This window comes from Zonotrichia albicollis, chromosome Z, assembly GCF_047830755.1.
Source record: "Zonotrichia albicollis isolate bZonAlb1 chromosome Z, bZonAlb1.hap1, whole genome shotgun sequence".
NCBI classification, from domain to species: domain Eukaryota; kingdom Metazoa; phylum Chordata; class Aves; order Passeriformes; family Passerellidae; genus Zonotrichia; species Zonotrichia albicollis.
In genome coordinates, this window is record NC_133860.1 from 84,809,626 (window position 1) to 84,828,892 (window position 19,267).

Consider the following 19,267-nt stretch of genomic DNA (forward strand, 5'->3'; position numbering starts at 1 on the left):
CACTCTTCATCACGAGATGATTAAAAGGCCAAAAGATCCCACTTGGACAGTCTTGAAAAAGTCTTTCAGAGTCTTTCTCTCACAGCTAATTACTCACAAGAACAAACAACTTATAAAAATAGAACAGACATGACTTCCACAGTATACAGTGCTTAGAAGTAGACAGAGGGAATGGCCACTTTGTGCATTCCCACAGCGTTAGTACCAGTTCAGTTTTTCTTCGTTGAAGGCATGAGGTGCATCTGCACAGCCATTCAAGTCATGCAGCAACAGATACAGCTTCCAAAGACAACAGCTTGAGAAAAATCATCATCAAGGTTCCAAAAAGAAATATAGAAGAAATCAGAAGTTCTTCTCATGCCATGTTTTATCCCCACTTCCCTGCCAAATCCAGAGGCCCAAAGTTCCAATGAGTGCCTGCACTCTTGTCAGCAGGAAAGGCAATTCCATTCTATAGGGCTTACTGGCACTAAGGCTCCAATATCCTGCAGACAAAACCCAGTGCTCCTCATTAACGTGGCAGATGGGGTTGCAAACAGCTCTGCACTTGGGAATTGCTCTTTGCCTCTTTGCAAAGGGATTCGGCAATGCCTTTTTCAAAGGCATTTAGGAGGCATAACTTCGAAGCCCTCTTTTCAAAGAAAGGTTGAAGATCTACGGTGATATTGAAAAGAGTTGACATAAGGAAAAGTCAGCTGAAACAGGAAGGAACAATCAAGATCATGGTAATCTCTCTCTGCTTTCCATTTAAGGTTTTGTTCCAAGCAGGAAAAGCCACAAGTTCCTTTACATTAACTAGGAACTTCCATTTGCCATTGGTTACACAAAGTAATCTTGTGAAAACTCAGCCATTCTTGACAATATTTAAGCTACATCAGCTTCAATTCTTGAGGAAAGAGCTGTTGTGTGATGTTCCACTTGCTTTTCTTGATTTTCCTTGTATAGCAGAAGTATATAAAGAAGTGTAATAGTGGTCATAAAACAGGACAGAAATACCAATAGTCATAGTATGTTCAATACAACTTGGAAGAACAGTTTTGCTGTGAGCATTTAATTTCCAAAAGTGCATTTGCTCTCATGCCTCAGTCCACATGAAAACTTCAGCCTAAGCCCCAACTTGAAACACGAAACAGATTTTTCCTTCACCAACCGGGCAGAATTTGGAAACTTGGCTCCCGAACAATGCTGTTCACATGAGTTTAGAGATTTAAGCAGAAATCCTTTCAAAGGCATCCCAAGGATTGCAGGTAGCGTGTCTATGTCCAGAAGAAATGTGGAAAGACCATCTCAAAGCACCTGTCTCTACAAGCACACCACCACTTGCAAGAGGCATCTGCACACTCCAAACCTACCGCCCAGTTGAAGCCAACTTGTCATTTGCAAGCTCAACCTCCAAAAGAGGCAACCCACAGATTTAACAAAGCAACTGAACTCTGCCCTGCTGGTTGTGTCCCTGTCATCAGAAATCAAGTGTTCTTTATGCATTTCTGTTTTGCTTTTCCATGTTGTTTCCAATCTGTACCACTTCCACACTTTTTGAAGAAGGAAATTCTGCAGCTGGGATGCAGAGGAAACTTCCAGCCCAGTTCAAAGTAGAACTCCAGGAAACCACAGCCCAGGTTTTGTAGCTTTTGCAGTTTCCATGAAAAGGCTGAGTTCAATGAACAACCAGGGATTCATTGAGATTTGATCAACAGGTTTCAGCAAAGGAGTCTGCAATAAATATGTGACAGGTTTCTGCCTTCAGCAGGCAGTCTTGAAAACCTGCTGATGGAAAAAGTGCTGTCTCAGTCAACACTTGTCATGTTACTAGAAATCAGAGGATAACAAAAACATCCATCATTCCATTTGGTTTCTAGTGTCTGCCTCTTCCTTTTACCAGATTCTCCCAATAGCATCCTATTTCATATTTCTTTGTTCTTCATGGGTTTTGTAGAGGGAGAATTTCTGAAAATCAAAGTACTTTTAGAGAAGGTTCCAGCAGCACAGGTTCTTGCCTTTGCATTTGCTGTCTTTTAAACCAAGAGTTACAATGTAATATAAGGGCAGAAAAGAACAAGTTTCTGATTTATCATGACTATACAGCACAGAGAATGGTAGAGCAGTCATATAGAGCAGTGCCTTCATGTATCCAGTGCCCACATTCAATGAACCCTTTTCAAAAGCTGCAAGAGCAAAATTAACTATTTCAGAATGCAGTCAAAGAAGGATTTTCCCATACGATAAGCCATCACAACAGGAATTGGAGAGAAGCACAGATGGCAAGAAGAAAAGCACTAAGACTTGACCTAGCAGAGCTGAAGGTTTGGAATTAGGACACCAGACAAAAACCTCCACAGTAGAGACCGTGAGGAAGAAAAATCACTGCTTGCCTGGCTTCTAGCCCAAGATGTGGGGAGAGCTGTGACCACCCTGTGGATACCCCAATCTTGGACAGTATAAAGGTGGCACCTCCAGAGAGACCTGGGGATCCCCACTACAGACAAGACCATGGGTGGAGAAGGAGAGGCTGGACAACAGAGAGTCCATAGTGTGATGGTATCTCCCTACTTGATGTCTCTCTTTTCCTCTCACCCTGCCTCTCTTCTCTCATTTCTTTCTATCTCCCTAGTTTGCATTTCCTCTTCAATAACATTTTTACTATTGACTGTGGAAAAGAGTCATGCTTGCACCTTAATTTGGGCACAAGCCTCTCTCAATAACCAAATCGTTACACCACAGTTATCCACACAGGAGTCAGGAAAACCAGCACATCAATACCTTCCTCGAAATCCAAGCGGTGCCACTGCTTCAGCCTCCCCAGTTCATTTTTCTCCTCGTTTGAATTGGGGATCTCCTTCTGCTCCCTGGCAGGTGCTGGGACCCTGGAACTCCGAAATGTCATTATGGGTTGCACCACTTGAGTGCAGGGGGAAATGGAGCCAGCACTTGGAGACATGTCCAAAGGGGAAAGAGATGTGGAGGGAAGAAGGAAGGAAGGAAAGAGGCCACCAGCTGCTGGCTGGACATGACTGGGCTGGTGGCCAATTCTCCTCTTCTTGCTCGTCACAGGGCTGGTAATGTCAGAAGCCAGAGGCCGTTTCTGCAACAATAACAAAATAATTCTTTCATTAACCTATGATCAGGATCATCTTTTGCTCCCATTCTTAAAAAGCAGCATTTATGAACATGCAAAGGTTGAAAACACATTTTTCTTCACTAAAAAGAGCATTCAAACCCAGAAGTACTGCAGGTAAATACCAGCTCTCATTCCCACTTTCCCATCTTAGCACTTAGCAAGTCCTACTTCAAGTCTGTCGCTAAAATGCTTTGGGAGAAAGACATTCCCTTCGGGAGCTCCATCAAAGGCTTCCCCAAAAGGGATGGTCCTGAACATTCCCATCACAGCTTTTACACCGGCATCGTCAGCTAAAATTTACCATACAGTCTAGAATGTTCAAAATGCACAAAATACCTGAGCATCTCTCTCAGAAGGCCCTGGAGATGTCGCTTGCCTGGTGTTGGTGGTGTTCTGAGATGGAGCTGATTTTCTGTATGGATGGGCCAGTATTTCATGTTAAAAAGCCTAAATATCAACTGACATATTCATTTACTTACAAGAAAAGCAGAGTCCTTCAGTGTCAGGACTCAAGGAAACAGCATGAAGCTGAGTTAGGGGAGCTTTAGGCAGGATATCAGGAAAACATTCATGGCCCAGAGGGGGCTGGAGCACTGCAACAGGCTCCCCAGGCCAGTGTTCACGGCAGGAGGCTTCAAGAAGTGTTTGGACATCACTCTTGGGCACATGGTGTGATTCTTGTGGTGTCCTGTGCAGGGCCAGGATCCTTGCAGGTCCTTGCTACCTCACCATATTCTAACAATCTAAGCTTCATTAACCAGGGATGTTTTATTTTCCTATCTCTGAAAGACGGAACTTACCCAGAAAGTATTAACTTCAAATTCTGTCTGTCTATTTCAGTGTAGCCAGGCCAATCAGTCTGAAGGGTTTGAAAGAGATGTTCCTTCAGACTGAAGGAATTATCCTTTGCATTCCACTTGGCTACCTACAGGCAGACATGTAGGAAAACAAATCTTTATTATGCTTGCTGCAGGCAAACTACAGAAATAGGATTGCTCTTTAACAGCTGCTTGTCAGAACCCGTTTCAACCAATTGTATCATTTCATACAGACCTTGATTATTCCTCTATCACATGAGTTTTAAGCCATATTAATGTTTCACCAATTGGAAAAAACCAAGTAACTCCCTTCATTTCTAGCAAGAGTTCCTTTGAAAACAACACTGAGAGCCACAATGTGTAAGGAGAGGGGGTCAGGCCCAGGTCCCTCATCATGTGGCTGAGCCAGGGTTCATTCCAGCAAAGTCCTGCCATGAGAAGGCCATGCACAGGCATTGCTGTATTCCTTTGAAAAGAAATGAGGTTCATATCTTTCTCAAGACACATACAAAGTCTAATCAAAAAGATAAATTTAGGTAGTAAAACCTCAAGACCTCTGATATCAAAAGTGTTGGTTTAGACTTCATCTGCTGACACCTTCTCAGAGTTAAATAGAAAAGCACTTTGAAAAACCTCCATCAATTTTGTTTTCCTACATAAAGAGGAAATGTTCTTATTTGGTATATCGATATTGACGTCATTCAGAAACAGCCTAGGAGAACAGGCAATATATTAAAAGGAATGAAAGAACCAATGCATCTTTCCATGCATGTGTATCCGATGGTGGGCTATAATAAGGAAAGTCCAGTGCAGTTCAGAGGAGCACTTTCAATGCATGTGCATCCTATTGTTGGCTGTAATAACAATGTACCAGAGGAATTCAGAGTAGCACTGGAGAATTTACTGAATAAAAGCATTCCAGGAACATGGAGATTTAATTCACGTGACAGCAAACAAACCCTCTGCTCAAAGTTTGGCTACCAACTTTATCATGGAGGATGTGCCTGGAACACCCTGGGAAGGCAATCCCCACAGATCCTGAAACAGTCACCAACTCTGTTCAAATGAAATACTGGCCTCTGCAGTTCCTGAACTCCTCTGCTCTGGAACGCCTCCCAAGAAATTTTAAGTGCCATCACAAACCATTTCACACAATGAAGGAACCCCTGTGAAGTTACTCCCTGAAGCAGTTAAACAGTGCACGGAAAAGAAAAAATAATGGAATAAGGCATGAGGAGCAACAACATTACAAAGTGTTACTCATTGCTAGCCATTCTAGGAAAACAACAGTGCCCCAAAAGTTTTGAAGTTTTCTTTCTTTTTGTCACAGGGACCTGCAGCTTGAGACCTCTGGATGAAGCTGATGGAAGAACATAACAGGGAGCATTCCCTAACTTGTTCATCGGTATCTAATTTAAAGAATCAGAATTTAAAAAGACAATTAGGAACAAAAGAACAGCATGGTGGAAATAATGCTGGCACAAACTGCACAATCTCACCTGCTGAAGGATCTTTGCAAGGCTGCCCTTGTCCTTTTGCATGACTCCATCTCTCTGCAAGCGAGCGAGCAACTCTGGCTTCTTGTAAGCCCTCAGAGCAAGTAAATGAATCACCCTGTCCCTGTAGGGTCGGCGATAAACAGCGCTGCAAGGATTCTCTTTCCTCTCTGCAGGCTTCATGGGCTTTGTTCTCTTGTACACAGGGGAAGGGCGTGAAGTGTTTGGTTCGCCTCTTCTCACATCTGCTGGTTTTCCCAAGGGAAAGGAAAAGAGAAAAAGAAGTGTCAAATGGGAAGATGGCAGAAGGGAAAAGAGTTGATTGAAAATGATGATGGAAATCTTGGAGACAGAGCTGCACTTGCATATACTTGTGGATCCCTTTGAACTCATATAATCTCTGACTCTGTGACAAAGCCCAGTCCCTAACTGGTACTGTATGGAGCATGTTGCAAAGGCACCCTGTACCCTACCAGCAACCAGTCCTGTCTCACCTGAGTTTCTCTGTGCCAGCCCAAAGCAAAATTGCCACCAAGTTCCACAACTGACTCACTACTGCCAGTCCTCACCTGCCAGGTATTTAAAGTTAAATGTTCCCTTAGGATCTATGTCGACCACACCAAGAATCACACAAATCCTCAATCACATGTGAAACAGAACATCCCCAATGAGAAATTCAGAAGTTGAGTTCTGTCTCTCCAAAAAGCCACCATGGTGCTGCCTAAAATGCTCGGCACAAGGCTAAGGCAGAGCAAGAGCTGCACTTGCAGGGGCAGGGATGTCCCTGCAGGCAGGTGACTGCAGCCACAGCCAGGTCAGAGCCTGTTTTGCTCAGGGCACCTGGCTGTGCCTGGCTCAGCTCCCTGCTGCAGGCAGCAGCACTGAGTGCCTTGGAAGGGGAATGTGCACCTGGTGTCTGCCTGGAGCCAGGCTCCTTGGGGAAACTGCACTCAGAACAGGTTAATACAAATGGCACCACCTAAACACATTGTGCTTTGAGGGGAATGTTGGAATCTGTGGGAAAGATGACATCAGTATCTTCCTTTCAATTTCCTTGAAAAGAACCCAGTGTAGTATTGTGGTAACATCACTTATTAATTACCAAGATGAAAAATTAAATCAAGCATGGTTTTCCATATTGATCTTATGAAATTTTCTATGCAACTTGCTCAAGGTCACTCTATTTCAATTTCCCAATTTAGTTTAATGGATAATGAAAGTGCCTAGTTCTTCCAATACCAAAACCTTAGGTACCAAGTCTGTGAATTTAAATGCATAAGGTGGTCCAAACCTTGACCTCCATGCTCCAAATTGCAACCCATCAAGCAGTATGGGAACAAGGAAGGACTGGCAGGCTTTCTCAGGGGAAATAAACCAGTGTCTGAATGCAGTGACAAGAGACTGCCAGGTTGACATGAGGCTGACCTCAACTTCCAGGTTTAAGTCTCTGAACACTAGAGATTGCCTGTCACAACAATATGCTGCGAAAAAGAATGACGAAGTTGAAAACATTACAGACATTGAGCAAAAGATGAAAGGCAGCCATACCTCCAAGTGGGTTACACGATTTGACATCCTGTACACTTCCATTTTGCCAGGCCTCACTGGCACTTGGCTAAATAGGGAAAGAAATTTTCTGTAAAAACTTAAGCCTACCCTCTCCATTACTGCTAATTTCTGACACCCTTCTTTTTAAACAAGAGCTGTATTTGCAAAGGTTTGCTGTCACATCACCAAAAAGGGCTGCTTTGACACAGCTCTCCCTCTGAAATGAGCCAGCTACAAAAGTACCCTGAGAGAGCCACCCTCACTCAGCCTCTAATGCAGTCAAGCCTTCAAGCAGCAAGTCATCCTTTCCCAATTGCTGGAATTTATAGGCACAGGCTTCCCTTAAAATCAAGTGCCTGAGTACAATTGACCTGGCCAGCTTGACTCAGCTAACAATCCTGGTGAGAGTGGTTCACAAAACAATCAAGAATCCAGGGCAGGACCAGCACTGGGATTCATTTGGCACTACAGAAACACTTCACGGAGTCAGCTCTGAGAACAATTTCATCTGCACAATCTGAATTTCAACTCTCAACATGCATGAAAACCCTTTCTCTTTTCCTCAGCTCTAGAAATAATTGTTTTCCTAGATATGAAATGGAAAGAGTTTGTCAGATGTAATGAAATTTGGGTTGCTTGGCTGAACTCATCATTTAGTACAGAATATGTTGCATTCCATTGGAACTCAACAGTCATTAAAATGTTTTTCAACCTAAGTACATTTTTTAACAAAACTAATTTCTGCCATCCAACAGCTTCATTCTGGAGGCAAAATTGGCTGAGATAAAATCTAAATGGCTATGATAAATGGACGGAAAAATGTGGACTAATTAGCATGAGAAGGGAGATATCAATCTCAAATAGATGGTAGAATAGTATTTAACGAAACGGTACATTAGAACCAAAGAAAATTAATTAATTAATTTCTTTCTTTGGCAAAAAATTAATTTCTTTCTTTGGCAAAAACGTATCAATAAGTGGAAAAGCTTCGAAAATGGTGTGTATGTGGCTGGAGTTCTCTACTATGCATCACAGCAAGAACTGGAGTAACAGGTCCTTCCAATAGTAGAAAATACTGCTAGAAGGTATCCTTTATTGGACATGTTCCGTGAGTGCAGTACAAACTTGGAACCATGAGAAATCCATGCATTTTGGCCATGAGCCGTGCCCAGAGCATGAATTTCCTGACTGGCAAAACATGGAGAATATCTGACTTCCAAGGCCACCTCCTCCTTGTCATCCCTGAGAGCCACTTCCATCAGAGACCCTCCCAGTTCCACACACACCTCCTCCGTGCCCTCCCTGTGAGTCGCTTCCCCCCGGGCAGCTGCCCCAAAGGGCCCTTGGAGCACCAGAGGGGCCCCAGCCCTGCCCAACAGGTCCCGCGGGCTCAGCAGCACCTGACACCAACACCATGGCCAAGCCCCCGCCCGCTGCCGACCCACAGAGCCCCACACCTGCCCCTCACCTGCTGCTCCTGGCACCTCTGGCTCACCCTGACGGGCATGGCACTGCTGGTGGGGGCCCTGCGGAACTCACTGGATCCTGCCCAGGCCCGCAGCTCCGCCATCCCGCTCTGCCTCGGCTGCTCCCGCTCCCACACACACAATGATCTTGCTGAGAGGTCTACAAAATGCAAAATACTTTTTAGGAATATGTGTTCTTGCATGTTTGGCCTTTCAAGGCTCATCAACAAGAAGGGAGATGATTCCCATGAAACAAGAAGTAGCCAACAAGCTGGAAGTGATGGCCAGGCCATGAAAAGGCCTTGGTGACTTTTTGGCTGAATTGCCATGGTGAGGTGCAGGGCCTGACAGGGTTCAGTGACCTCAGACACAGGGCAGGTCAGCAAGGTTTGGGGAGAAGGATGTGCCACTCATGATGGTGGACACAAAGAATACAGAATTTATGGGTACAAGGACATTTGGTAGAACCTACTAGAAAAGGAACAAACTGATAAAGCCAATGCAGCAACTGTGGTGTATCAGCTCTAGCAGGGTAAAAGGCCATTCCAGCAGGGGCAGACCATGGCCACCCACTCATGAAACCTCTCTCTAAGAAGAAGGGAGAGACTGAGCATACAGACTAATGAGCATGAGAAATGAGAAGATCATTTTCCAACAGCAGAAAGAATACTCCTTATGAAGAGAACTAGGGGACTAGCAAGCATTGAAGACTAATTCCTTTCTTGGCACAAATGTATAAATACTCAAACATTCTGGGTTCTCGTGCTGCTGGATTTGTGAATTTGTCCCTGAGCCCCCCTTTCTGCACAGATCTGCACATAATTACCTCCACTCAGTGGGTGGATCGGGCTCTTGAACAACGGGTGCTGGAACCAGCCAAGGTGGAACAACACTCGCTGTGGCTCTGACACCCCCGCTCTCGCTGCAGCCGCCCAAGGCTCTGAGCGCTCCTGCCCTGTGCCCGTGACAATGGCCACGTGTCCTTGGAAACGGGGAGTTCCATTGCCAGGCTGGCCGGGATGTCACTGAGGAGCGGGACGTGACACAGTGGGGGCAGAGGGATTTCACAATGGGCACAGGTAAGGAATGCCCCGCCCTGTCCCATCACTGGCTCTGCTCATTTCCAAGTGCAGAAAGGGGCACCCCACCAACCCCAGCAGCTGCAGCTCTGCAAACCAGGGCTAATGAAGTGTTTCTGCACAAAAGTGCTGCACTTGGCTCTCTCTGAGGCAAAGGAGCAGCTCAACACCTCTAACCAGGGCAGCAAGGTGCAGCCCTGCCAGCTCTGGGCCATCCTGTCGTGGGCCTGTCAGTCTGTGAGGCTTCCAGCACGCACACGGTCACTCAAATATCATCTCTTTGACACAATGCCCTGGCCTTTCCTCATCCCGGTCTCCTCAAAGGAAACAAGCCAGCAGCATGCCCAGGCCTCCACGTGCTCTGCAGGAGGAGCTGACCCAGAAAGGCCAGGGAGGATCATGAACACTATTACAGTTTGCTGACAGTAGTGCTGACTGCAGGTGGCCATTGAAATTACTGATGCACCTGGAAATAGTGTTTTATGCTTAGTTTATGATCGTTTGACTTCCATTTTCCTCGTAACCAAGATTACTCCTGATTTCAGTCAGCTAGCACCAATGAAGCTATTTTCCAGTTGATACAGGGAGAGGGAATAAAAGCATATCATTTAAAATGATTTGAATATTACCACCCAAAGCTTATTTCCCATATCACAAAATGTTGTCTTTGTCTTCAGGATCATGTCCATATCTGCCCCTGTCTCCTCTGTCTGCCACACTCACAATGATAGTATAGTTGGGGCTAAGAAAGGAAGGAAGTAAATTGTAAAACACCAGAAGTAAGATGTATAAAAGAACTGTGTCCCTTTTTGGGAATGACTGGATTGTGTTTGTAATGGATCCCCGGTTAAGGACGGTTGGAAAAGCCTTTGTATGGACCATGAAGTGAATCCAAGGAGGTGTTTAAATGGACTCTGGAATGTCAAACAAACTTTCCATATCTTAAAAAGACATTGATGACTGACTCTGCTTTGGAGTTACCAGATTTGACTGATCCCTTTGCACTGTTCATACATGAGTGCCTTGCCTTTTACATTAGCCCCATATTTAGCTGAAATGCTGGGAATGCAGGAAATAACCCTTTGGAAAAGAGCACATTTCTGAATAAATGACTTCACATTGTACTTGAGGGATGGCCAATGCAGCTGAGAGCAGGAGCCACCATGGTCCTGATTGATAGAATGGGCTTTAAAATACATGGGGAAAAAATATGTCAGTTTATGTGCCACAAACGGTTCTGTTTTGTGTAGTGCAAAAAGGAGCTCACTGGTTTTCCTAAAGTAACAGGGGGTACTCCTGGAACAATAGGCATGGTGCTAAAGAAAGCTACTGCCTTGAACCTGCTGTGTTCCTCATTCCTTCTGCCAGGAATCAGCATCTCCAATCAAATAGGGACAGCTTTGGGAGCATCCAGTTCCCTGCTCAAGTAGCAATAATGCACTGCAAAGCTCACCTGTTCAGGCAAGCCCAGGAGACTGATGAGCAGAACAAACTGCTGCAGAGGTGGCAGAACAAAGCAGCTTGTTGGCAATTCTTTCAAAATTGTGAACCTTTCCAGATCAGACCTAGAACACCATGATGAAAACAATCATTCAACAAAATTCTTAAATATCTGATTTAGTCCTGAAGGGTGGTGGATAGCAACAAAACAACACGTTAGAGTGCCTCAAGCAGTAATGAATCAAACTGGAGAAGACAAAGATAAAGAAACCCATTGGGGTATTGGAGGTTCAGTAGACAATTTGGAAAGGCAGCTACTTCATGTTAGGCTGACAGGGACTGTGACAACTTAAATGCAAAAGCTCCTTACAGATGAATGCAGAATTTTACAAAAGACTACTCTTAGGGATCCCAAACCAGGGAAGTAGTGCAAGAGATTAATGCCGAAGACATTTTTCTGACATCCCTCAGCAAGAAAGGTATAGGTATTTATTTGTCTTAGTAAACCCTTTTTCTAAATGGTCAAAGGCTTTCCCAAACAAAGCAAGAGAAATACTTCCAATTAAAAAAAATACTACTAATTTCAGGGAGGCATTTTGGAATGTCATCAGATAGAGATTCTCATTTCACAGCTGAAAGAGTACAAAATTTATACAAAATACTCCCAGTAAATGAGACCTATTCAGCCCATGGAGGTCATACCCCAGCAACAATTTGCCAGGAAACCTCACAAAAGTTGCCAAAAGTGCTTCCTCTGCCACTACTGAAGGTCAGAATTCCAGTGGCTTTTAAAGAAAAACCCATCCCACATGAAATGCTCTACGGAAGACCTTAGCAAGTTCCTATCCCTTCAAGAGGAAGTCATATGATAGGAAATGATACCTTAAATAGCTTTTTGCCATCTTTGTGAAAAGCACTCTCATCTCTGCAGAAATTTTGCATGTGAGCATTCCTGATGACTTTGGACACTCAGGTACATCCTCATCAACCTGGGGACAATGTCTATGTCAGAAAGCACAGCAGCAAGGCACTTAAAGTGCAAAGGACCATTTCAAGTGTTCCTAAGCACTACTGCAGCAATAAAAGGGGATTGGACCAGTCTGTTCATACACCTGCTCCCAAGGGAAGTCAGCCCCAACACACGAGGTACTGGAGGGGAAAAGAGAGTCTGCCAAGAAAAGGAAGATTTCATGTGTTAAAGCCTGGAAACATAACTTTTGTATGATCTGTAGAATTAGAAGAAATGCCGTAAACGGATAGATGAATCATGAAGGGGTAACTATGAAAAATCCTCACTGTCAGCCCACCCTCAACAGCTGAACTCTTACACGGTCTGGAAACCAGCAGCAGCCACCAGGCCAAGGGGAGGCTCCCCAGCACAATTCACCCCATGCCCCCCATGGCAGCGTTCCTGGGGCTGCTGCACTGCAGAGGTGAAGGAGCAACCCCTGACCCAGCCAATAATAGACTCAAATTTCACAATTTCAGAGTTGACATTTTGTTGAACTTCACTTGAAGGAGAACAGAAGTGCAACGATGGCTCAGGTGTTCAATCAAAAAACACCTCAAGAACGCTCAGTTATGGGGGCTCAACATCATTGCATGGAGACAACTGAGAACTTGTAGAATGCTCTCCAAGGAAAAAAGAGGCATTCAGAGCCCTACTGAGTGTTCCCAAATGTTATCCGGCTTCAGTCAATTTCATATTCCTCCCCAAAAGAGGTTATGGCTTTGCTGGTAAGTGGTCTACCATTTCAGTAAATAAACAAATGAAAGGAAACTTAGGAAAAGGACTTTATTCCAAGTCCCCATAGGTCTGTGCAGGAATCAGCATCTGTCTATCTAGAAAGGCTGGTTCAGACAGGGTAGTTTAAAATATTCAATGAAATGGACAGCATTCTATAGGGCCACTTGAACCCAATTTCTCTTTAAAACTGATTGAAGTAACTTGCCTCCAACACTTATCCACGTGTTTACTAAACTCTTGTAAAAGATCTGGATATTCCTTAGCTCACTGACAAGGGGAGGCCATGATTCAAAATCTGTTCTGAGAGCTGCTTCAGATGACAGCTGAGAGCAGCCCACGCGCACTCCTCTGTAACCCTCCAAACCAAAGTGATTTGCGGACACGGTTGTCCAAACTTCAATGCCTTTCACCACTTGGGCAAAGAGTTTGCATTAACAAGAATAGTCAAAAAACACACCTATACTTATAAAGAATTTCCATCGGCCAAAATCTATTCTTAAAATGAGCACAACTTCATAGTACAGGTAGTGGGCTTCCACTCTTGACTGATAAATTTATTTCGGTGGACAAACTTAAGACTTGAAGAACAGAACTGACCAGAAAAAATCCACTCCAAATATGATAGAAGCAACAATGAGAGAAGGACTTACCAATACTGAGATTTCTTTATTGTTAACATTCAACACTACCATCTTTCAACTTCTTAAACTAAACTTCTTTGAGCTAATCCTACACTTTAAAAAAATAATCTACGGCTCAGTGTTAACATAACCCACTGTTCAATACTAACTTAAAAAATCCTAAAAAACTAATCCTCTAGTTGAAATAAAAAATCCAGGGTCTGCAAATTCAACGAGGCCAAAGCTGATGTCTTGATGCCAGTACTCCATTTGCAGCTGGTCATATTCAGAAATGTGACTGAATATGGGCCAGCTTGTTGTGGAGGTACAGGCACCTGCTCTTCATTTCAGAGTAGCTGGGGCTACCCTGTGAAGGAGAAAGCAAAAGAAAATTAGGGCATGCAAACACTTCTGCAGAGTCTAGAGTCTAATGTCCTTTGCTTTAGAAAAGCCTTGAGGCAAACCGTGACCCTGCAGCTCTGGTGTCACACGTACCTGTTGTAACTGCTGATAATCTGCTAGGATTGGATCAAGCAGCATCTACAAGAAAGGGGCTGGACTGAGAACTTGTGAATGTTGTTGCATGGTTGAGAAGGCAAAGCTTCTTGAGTTCAGCTGTGAATGGACAAGGAAGGATTTGCTTGGTAAAGCATGACTTCCTAAAGAAGAGGGAATGAAATTGTCATCCGTGAGTGAGGATGGAAACGTTTGAGCCTGTGTTGGCCAAGTTTGGGTGCTCCTTTTCCTGGGAAGAACCCCTGATGCAGGAGCATTTGTGGTGAGGAAGTGGAAGCTTTGTAGGTTCTAAGAGGCTTTGTTTGATGGGAAAGAAGAGAAGAGTGTTTGGAGAAGTGGCACTGAAGGCCCAGTGTCCCGTGCAGGGAGGGGCATGGCAGAGGTGCCTCTGTTGCAGCAGCACTGTCTGTGTTTCAAGCTCTCATGAGGGCGCTTTGCACCGTGAGGGCTTTGAGTGTATTGGGATACTTCAAAACTTCAGAAGTTTTAAACTCTTGGAAGGAGTCTGGCTCTTTGGAGAGCAGGCTTCAAATTGCCAAGTGAGATTTTGCCTTTCCGGCCATCTTTTACAGACTTTGATAGAAGGACAATGACTTCCAAAGGGAGAAATGATGCAGAGGCCAACATTGACCCAGTGTTCCCATTGCTTGCCAGACTTCCAGCTGATCTGCCTTGCCAGGAGGGCTGCCCTGCATAGGAAGAAGGATCAGAGGCAGAGCCTGTGAGCATCAGACGGGTGGAATCCCTTTGTGTACACATAGATTTATAGATTTCTACAATTCTCTTTCTATATTCATATAGTTGCATTTATGGATTTACAGAGGTGTGTTTATATGTCCATATATATACATCTATATAGGTAAATTGATCTATATTGTTATAGATGGGATAGAATTAGTTACATTTCCAGATTTTGAGATCTACATTTATACATTAATAGAGTTACATTTAGATACCTACATTTAGACACCTACATTTAGATGCTTTAATTTAAATGCTTAGATATAGATCTAGAAATATGCTTAGTTATTTAGTTAGAGGTATGTGGAAGTTTAGATGCATAGATTGAGCTGTGTAAGCCTAGGCTGTATTTTTACCTCTCTTCCCCCTCAGCTGCCGTTTTCACCTCTTGCTTTTCCCCCGGTGCCCCCTGTGTCCCCTGTCCCTGTGCTGGCTCCGAGCTGGCGGCCGGGCCGGGCGGAGCAGCACTTCCAGCCCCGGCTGTCCCTGGAGCGGTGGGAGCTGCCGCTGGCCCCAGGCACTGTCCCCTGAGGAGCTGCTGAAGGACGGTGAGACAGAGGGGGCTCAGGGGGCTCAGGGGGCGGTGGCGCCGAAGGGACGCTGACCCTGAGCTGCTGCTGGGGCTGAGGGCTGTGGGGCAGCCGAGGGCCATGGTGGCACTGAGGTGACAGGGAAGTGGCACAGGCTGACAGGCCAAAACTTCCCATGCATTTCTTCATCAATCTGCAGAAATGTTAGGTAAACAATTTGTTATTCCCTTTACTGATGCTTTTAGTATTGCATGATCCTGTCCTGACCGGTCAACGAGATGCATTGGTTTAGGCATGGTGTTAGCCCTAGGGGTACTCAGCCCTTGCAGTTATGGCAAATGGATGTAACTCATGTAGAAGAATTTGGTCAGGAATAATTTGTACATGTTTGCATTGATACCTATGCTTGTGTTTTATAGGGTGCTCCCTTAACTGGTGGGACGTCATGTTGAGAAACATTTGTACAATTGCTTTCCTATATTAGGTATCCCCTTAGCAATTAAGACTGACAATAGTCCTGCTTCGTGTTCCTTAAGCCTCAAAGGTTTCTGTAATTTATGGGGTATTTGACGTGACCCTGGTATTTCTCACAATCCTACTGGACAGGCAATTATTGAGCGTGCCCAACAGATGTTCAAGGACATGCTGCAAAAACAAAAAGGGGGAATTGCAGGATTATCCCCTGAGGAAAAAACAGCTAAAGCCAATTTTGTGCCTAATTAGCTCAGAACAACGGGAGATAGGGAAGATGCACCTATTCTTGTGCATCATGCCCTCACACATAATCCAAGGGAGGAATTGCCTGATGGCATTCAGGTCATGTTCAAAAGTCCAGGAACAGGGGTGTGGCAAGGACCAGCTACAGTCAAATGAAGAGGAAGAAGTTCTGTGTGCTTACTTACAGATAAAGGCATTTCTTGGATTCCAGCCACGTGGACCTTCACTTCCCTCATAAGTTGTAAATCAGATAGAAAATGCTTGATATCTGCATAGTTGTGCATGTAAGCCATGGCTTAAAGTTCATTGTATCAAGTGTATCTAAAAAACTTGGAGACAATTTGGTGAAGAACATAATTGCGTAGTGGTCCGAGGGAAGAAGCAAAACTTTAAGCCTATCAACCTAATATGCAATAACTGCTCTTACATACTTAACACTAGTACCCCAAGAATGGCATTAGCTAAATTTTTAAAGGCATAACTCAAGAAGATATTAGAGTTTTCTCTAACATGTATCTTTGATAGAAATATATAAGCAAAGGTTGTTACTGAGATTGCAGTTTAAACTTGCTCTAATTGCTGTAGTAAATCAAATTGTGCTAGAGAGCAAGATAATAGCTACAGACTGTAGAGTAAGAATAGCAATAACACAAACACATCATTTGAGAGATTTGGAGTGAGAACAAGCTAAAGCAGTTTGGGCAAAGTGCAGGCGTGATGGACCGCAAGGGCGACAATGGCAGCAGTTCTGGCAAATATTAACAATGTTGCTTAGTGGAGTGATTAAGGAAACGCAGGGGGTATACAAGCTAGAGCAGCGAGCTAACATGAGGGTTACATAGGCTAACAGAACAAGACAGGAACCTTTCTGCCTATCACAAGCTCCACCTCCGGATCCATTTGGCACCTGTTTAATTGGAATTCCTTTAGACTCAATGGAATAATCAGGAAATTGGACCAGAGCTCAAATTTATGGCAACTTAAGTAAGGCCTGTTCAAATTGGTGCACTAATCAAAATGGGATGATCACAGAAATTTGGTGTGAAAAACAAAGCATCCCTAGAAATCCATTAGGAATTCAGGCCTTTATAATCGGTCAAGGTTTAAATACTACAAGTCAGTGACCGCAGAATTGGATATTTTGGGATCAGTGCCAGGAAATTACTGTTTGTTCTATGAGTACCGCAGGCGTAAAAAGCTGATTAGGGAGAAATGAGAAAAACCCAGCGATGATGGCACTTCGATATCTCCTGTTTCTTCCTGGTATTACAATACCGTGGCATACTGCACCAATTGGACATGGTTGTATCTCTAAAACCAAAATCTGCAAGGATGTCATCTCCTGGAGATTTTCTCATTTGTGGAGATAAAGCTTAGCCTGCGATTCCTGAGAAAGCATGAGGAGGACTGTGCTACTTTGGGAAATTGACACTGTTTGCCCCTAGCATTCAACAGATGCTTGACATCAGGCACAAATTCCAATGTCCAAATCGTACTGTGCATCTATTAGGCTCAGACTGTAAGGATAATGTAGAATTGTAGAATATGCCTTTGGTTATACTGGCATCACTTTTTACACAAGGATTAGCTTCATCACAGGCCCTTACACAATTCAAACAATTGGCTTGTTGGACAGACAAACAAATTAACATTACATCTGCAATACTGAATGAGCTTACCACTGATGTAGGCAGCATACGCCACACTGTATTACAGGATAGGGCTGCAATAATGTTTTTGTTGCTAGCACAGAGAGATGGGTGTGAAGATTTTGAAGGGATGTGTTGCATGCATCTCTGAGCACTCTGAATCTATGGACCAGAAAGTGTCATTGCTTAAGGAGAACATAATAAAGCTGACAGTTGCTTAGAATTCTTTGGATGAGTGGCTAAAATCCTGGGGAATAACAGGCTGGCTCAAGGACTTAGTACTCTTTGTTGTTAGGTATTCTTGGCTCTGTAATGAATAAGTAATTTTACCTACTATTGACTTTGTATTTCGTTCTTTTTTCAGTTCTGCTAATGTTGCCTTGCTTACTACACTGTGTGCAAAAAGAAATTGACCGTGCTTTCAAATCAGTCTGGCAAACAAAAGCGGGGAACTGTAGAAGATATTTTGCAGGTGGAGGAATTTTTGCAAGACAATGGCTGTATTGAGCCCATGCACAATCCAGCCTGCTTGTAATAATGGACAACGAACACATTCACAAAGAATGAATTATGGACATATTCAGAAATGGGGTCGGTATATCCTTGAAGAAGATGCAAGAAGAGTCATCAGGACTCGGCAAGTGTGTCAGCAAGCTTGAGAAAGTGAGCCATGGGGGGGCATACAACCCCAGCAAGACACATGAAAAATTAGATAATCCAATCAGCATTCTATTTTAGAGGTGTGAACGGCTAGGATTAACCAATCATGTTTTAGCTAGAGACGCGTGGACAATAGAGATTTATTATACATTGAGTCTTTTCAGGAATAATAAATTTAGCTTCACTGGATCATATTGGTTATGGTGTGATGCCCATGAACCTCAGCACCCTGCACTTAAGGGTGAGTTGGTGTTGCCCAGGAAATGTACACATTTGGGGAAGTGCCCTTGGAAGAGAGGGGCTTGATTGCCAAGGAAACTGCTTCCCCAGGAGCCCCCAATGAGACGGGTACAAGTGTCTCCATTTGACTTCCTGTGTTTCTTTCAGTCCTCACACTTGGCTGAGGGGCAGGGGAAGGATGTGAAGAGCAGCTTTGGCATCTGCCTGGGCCTGCAGAGACCAAGCCAAGCACCTGCGGCAGGGTTTGTTGCCCACCTTTGAGCACAGGTCTGAGCCGCATTCTGTTTGTCCAGCCGAGTGCCCCAAAGCTCTCTTGGGGAGCTGTGAATTCAAAGGCCTTGATGCACACATTCATGCCACCTCCCCTATCTGGTGAGTTTTAACTCTTGGCAAGATGTGTTTGCCCCGTGCTTGCTGGAAGCTGCTCCGCTCCAGAGCCAGCAGTGAGCTGGGCTGTGCTGGCCTGGCAGCGTGGAGAGTCCTCCCCTGAGCACTTGGCTGGGCTTGGTGTGTCCCAGGATGTCTTAGACACTTGGGGTAATGGATTTTTTCCAATCAGAGGCATTTGGGGCAGGTTTGGGGTAGCCCCAGAGCACTTGGCAGCGTGTCCAAGGGCCCTTGCTGACACGGTGCAGCATGGTAACCATGGAACGGAATGGAACAGGGCCCTTTGTGACATGTGGTGAAGTGGCTGCTGGTGGTGACGAAGCAACGCCACAGTGCTCGGTGCACGTGACAGGGCAGGACGTGCCAGAGCTGTGCTGTGAGGAGCCCCACACAGCCGGCTCTTTCGTCACTGACCCACAGCCTTTCCGAGGCATTACTCCTGCGGCTGGCCTTGCGGCCAGACTGCAGGACTTTCTAAATCAGAGCTTTTCCCTG